The following is a 4,970-nucleotide window of genomic DNA, read 5'->3' as shown; positions in this document are numbered from 1 at the left end:
AACTCAAAAGCAAAACGGGATGAAAGCTTAGAAGTTCTACTGGGTTGAAAATAGAACGCACAAAAGATCAAAGTCCAAAACCTACAAACACTCAAAAGTAAGACAGGGGATAACTGAGAATAAACTAGAAAATAGAACGCCCTGGGTGTCGTGGAACACAGAAACTTAACGTCGCAGGAGCGCGGGACTAGACTATGACTAAACGGCCTGGAAGTCGCGGAATAAACTTGTGCGATAAACGGAGAGTGGAGATCTGGCGCTTGTTGTCGACTGGGGAATAATCCATATGTGATATGAGCGTCAAGCGAGAACGACAAGGGAGTTTAGGGAGTGAGTAGTTTAAGTAAGTTGAGTGCCAGGTGTGTGGGATCAGTAATCAAGTGATTGGGAAGGTGTGTGAGGCTGGCAGGTGCAGGTCATCAGAGGATAGGAAGGTGTGTGAGTTGAAGTCAAAAGGGGGGGCGTGGCCGGAGCTGGATTCAGGGCAGACGTGACACCAGGTTGTTTGAGGTCAATTGGACATATTATAAAAATTGTTTCTTGTGCTGTTTTGGGGGGGAAAAAATGTTCCTTCCAAAACAATGTATTTTAAGTTCCCTCCTGCACTAGAGTATTTTAATGATTGTGTAATTCTATTTTATTCAAATCATCTTTATTAGCATGCATTTGGTGTTTACAAGGATTATTAGATTATTTTCCATTCCATTTTCCAGTATGCAGATCATCTTAATGTACATAATTTCTTAGATGACATTAGTCATCCTGCACATCATTAGTCATGATGCACACATATGATGAATATTATTTTTTATTTTATAAACCTTATGTCTGACACAATGATAGAATACGCTTGGTGATATTTGAATGAAATGTATAGTTTTATAATTTTTAAACAGATAAACCAATACTGCAGAGATGCAGTCATCTCTGACCTGCCTCAGGGAACTTTCTGAACAGCTTCAGTATGAAGTCTGCGCCCCTATGCCCTCTCCAGCGGTGAACAGCCCCCTTCACGCCTGCTGAAAGTTTCAACTGCAGTAGTGCAGTCATGTGTATTCTCTTTTACTGTACAAATCACCTCTGCCAACACTCTTATCAAAACAAATCCATGCTATTCAACCACACAACGTTTTTCCCCATTATTAAATTTGCTACAAAAAAATGACAAAACATGATGTTGACACAATTATGGCCCGGGCCAGTGGCAGCCTTGACAGTAGTGATCTCCTGCATCTTCAGCCAGTGGCAGCCTTGACAGCAGTGATCTCCTGCATCTTCAGCTTCAGTTACAGAAGAGGGTTAGGGTGGAGGTTGACTTCCCCATTTAAGACATTGACCCTCCCAAAGAAGGCAAAAGGAACAGTTTGTGGGGGTTGAAACACTGCAACATTTACACATTGTGTACTTTTTAAACTGTGTTGTACTCGGAAGAAAAAGCTCCCCCCCCCCCCCCCAACCTCCAATTGCCACTGCATAATTCACACTCAGTGAAATCCCCCTCAAACACCTGCTGAAAGTTTCAACTGCAGTAGTGCAGTCATGCGTATTCTCACACAAGGAGGTTTTTGTACAGCTCTTTATCACTGTGTGAACGTGGGACCACTGTTGTAACTCTGGCAGTAGTAATCTCCTGCATCTTCAGTCTGGACTCCTCTCTCACCTGCTGGAGGTGTCAGCTGCAGCTGTGCACTCGTATGATCTGGCGAAGGGAGGTTTTTGTACGACCCTGTAACACTGTGAACGCCCACACACTGTTAGGGTAATGGAGACTTACAGTAGTAATGTCCTGCATCTTCAGTCTGGTCCCCATCAGCGCTCAGAGTGATGTCCATACAAGGTCCACTCCCTTGATGGAGTTCCAGACTAACTTTTGTCTAATTGCATGTCTAATTAAGAGTTTAGGAACTTCTGATAACAATGAAGTGCTCCTTTCACAACACTACTGACTTTACAGCTCAGAATGCATTCCCATGTATAGACCACACCGGAGTTTTAACCACAGGGCTGCAGAATTGTTTTCAAAATCAATTGCGGAAACACTTCCACCCCCCACCAAGATTCACCAAGCGCACCTTCCTTCCTCCCCTACTTTTTCAACCACCAGCCACTACAGATATCCGTGGAGGAGAGTGGGGTAAGATGTATGTATTTTTATTTTTCATTTAGGGTAATCTATAGCCAAGGGAATATGAGACAAATAAAATGAATGCATACAACACAAGTTCAGGATGTGTGCCAAACTCAAATAGACAATAAAATATGGGGTCCCAATTTGGTCTCAATTTACCCCATGTTAGCTGTCTGAGAAAAACTGTTGTACCACCAAGATTTTAATGATTCTTTCTCCCACAAAAAGTGCAAACTAATGTAGGTCACATGACAGACAAAGATGTGTATGGTTGCCCAGATACAGGAGGTGGGTCACCACCATACAGGCAGGTGGCTCTCCCTTACTGTACCGTAAGTCGCTTTGGATAAAAGCATCTGATCAATGCATAAATGTAAATATAAATGTACATTAGTTTGTGTTCAACTCATTGACCAATGTAATAAAGAAACAGCTGAAATGTTAAAGTTCTTGTATGTTTTTAATTATAATTTTTTTTTTTCATTATGTATAAAAATAGAAATTAACACTCCTCATGCCCCCAGAAGCAAGCCATAGGCGTCAGTGGCAAGGAAAAACTCCCAGAAGCTAAAAGAAACCTTGGGAGGACCCTGGCTTTTGGGGGAACCCGTCCTCCTTGGGCAGGTGCTGGGACAGCAGACGGATGGCCGATATTCGAGAGAAGCTGAAAGAGGAAAAGTCGAGCTCATTAGTGTCACAGCATCATTCATGTCTTCTCTAGACTGTAGCAGGGTAAAACATCTGACAATTTCCATTCATCAAAGAAAAGTTTGTCTGCATATCTAACCATGATCATATAGTTATAAACATCTATTTATACAAGACAAAGACCAGATATTCACTGAAACAAGCACCATTTACGTTTGCAATCAACTCTTCATTTGATGTAAGCAATTAAAACGTCACTTTAATCGTTCTACCTTTTTACCTTTTCAGTTCAATTTCTACCTTTTAGTTTGGAGAGTTCCCGCTGGGTCTGAAAGATCTGCTTCCACAGTGGTGTTCTCTTGGCTGCTATGTTGTATGATACTCGTTTGTGTGGCCAGGACACATTTAGTGTGAGCCTGCATGGAATGAAAGCAAGGATCATTTTAAAGTGTGCTTTAAACAACTTCAGGCAGTACTCAATCCTATAATTATACTTTGACCTTGTTGGTCAGACAGTTTAAATGTGCAAATGCTATTGGCATCATGTGAGCTTAACCTTGTAGACAATGGTGTTGCCCAAACCTAACCCCTACTTTACTCCCAGTCCAGATCATTGCTCTAGATTTTAAATAACAAGGACATCTGTCTTACCTTGGTAACAATGCCCTGGCACTTCTCATACAACCCATTCATATAAAAGAGCTTTATGACAGCAGTTCCTGTGAAGATGCGCTCTCCTCCCCCTTGGGTTACTTCTCTGCTTCTTTTGAACCACTAATCATGAGAGTCAGAAGCATATTTCGTATTGTTATTAATTTGTTTGATTGTTTGTTTGTTTGTTTGTTTGTTTGTTTGTTTGTTCGAGCCTAAGAGCCTGAATGTCTATTAAGGAGGTATTGCACGACCAGCCATCTTACTGACCTTTTGTCTGACTTGCTCCTTCTTGGTGTCCTGTCGCCTCCTCTCAAAACATATTGATGCGACTCGCACTGCCCCTCACCTTTGACAGCCCAACCCGCATTTTACGGTTCCACTCGTTTGCCTCCTTCTCGGCAGCATGCACTTTCTGCCTGTCTTCCAGACACCATTTTCTCTCCTCCTCCACTTTATACATCTCCAGTGTCTGCTTTACCCTTCTCTCGAAATCCTCCTTCATGTAGTCCTTTTCATGCTGGAACCTCAGCAATTCTGCCTTTTGTGTTTCCTTCAACCTTTTCTCTACTTGTTTTCCAAAACTTGGCCTGAAAAGCTTGGTCACGGCTTGGCAAAAACGTCGTGGTGCAGCGCTTATTTTGTCAATCAACTCATCACGTTTGACAATTCTTATAGTCCATCTCCTGTTGTTTTTACGTTTCCTTTCATCATATTTAAGCTGTCTCTTCAACTTCATGTTTTCCTCCATCTGCATTTTCTCATTCATTTCCCTCTCCTTCTCGTCCTTTTTCCCTTCCTCATGTGCTCTCATGATTTCAGCTTCACTCTTTTTTCTCTCCTCGTCCAGCTGCCTCTGAAATGTTTTCTCCTGCTGTTTTTCAAACCTTTTCTGCTCTGCAAGTTTGCGTTTCTCTTCCTCTTGACGTTGCTTCTTAAGAACCTTCTGCCTTTGTTTTCCCTTTTTTGCTTCCTCTTTCATATCCTTTCTGTACCCTTTTAAGCAGGCTTTTAGGTTGGCTGCCTCTAATTTCAGTTCCTTTTCAACCCTTTTCTGACCCTTTTCAATTTCTACCTCTTGCACTCTCAGTGCCTCCTTTGTCTTACTTTTCATGTCTGACAGCATTGATTTCTCACTTTTTTTGAAGGTTTCCTTCTTCAATTCCAGCTGGTCTTTCTCTTTTTTGTATGCCCACTTGGCCTCTTTCTCCAGCTCTTGAAGATATCCCAATTTCATGTCAGTGGTCAGCACCAAATACCTCAACTCCGTGTAGCGCTGAGTTTGGTCTTCCTGTTTCAGGCTCTTTTTAATGGTCTGTGATGGTTTGGGGACAGTATGGCTGTTGGTTCCTCTTGGAGGTAGCATGTCCGTTGCTGTTTCCTCCTCATTATCGCTACTGTCCTCACTGTCACTCTCTGTCTGCGCCCTCTCCGCACCTCTTTCTGTCCCTAACTGATCCTCCTCAGTCATAATTTCATCCTCTTCACTGTTCTCTTCCTCTCCCAATGAAGCCTGAAAACCAAAGAAAAAATTGTTTGATAT

The 4,970-nt window shown here is 42.3% G+C and overlaps 1 long non-coding RNA gene across 1 annotated transcript; it reads right to left on the bottom strand.

Annotated features, from left to right (window-relative positions):
- Positions 1 to 2,629: 2,629 nt before the first annotated feature.
- On the bottom strand, positions 2,630 to 4,343 carry LOC122129932. Its single transcript, XR_006151819.1, has 4 exons — positions 3,698 to 4,343; positions 3,428 to 3,550; positions 3,077 to 3,192; positions 2,630 to 2,792 (listed from the first exon to the last, which is right to left on the bottom strand). It is a non-coding gene; the product is annotated as an uncharacterized LOC122129932 (long non-coding RNA).
- Positions 4,344 to 4,970: the final 627 nt, after the last annotated feature.

Source organism: Clupea harengus, unplaced genomic scaffold (genome assembly GCF_900700415.2).
Source record: "Clupea harengus unplaced genomic scaffold, Ch_v2.0.2, whole genome shotgun sequence".
Classification (NCBI taxonomy): Eukaryota; Metazoa; Chordata; class Actinopteri; order Clupeiformes; family Clupeidae; genus Clupea; species Clupea harengus.
Note: the sequence above shows the minus strand (reverse complement) of the source record. Positions and strands in the feature narration are given on the sequence as shown.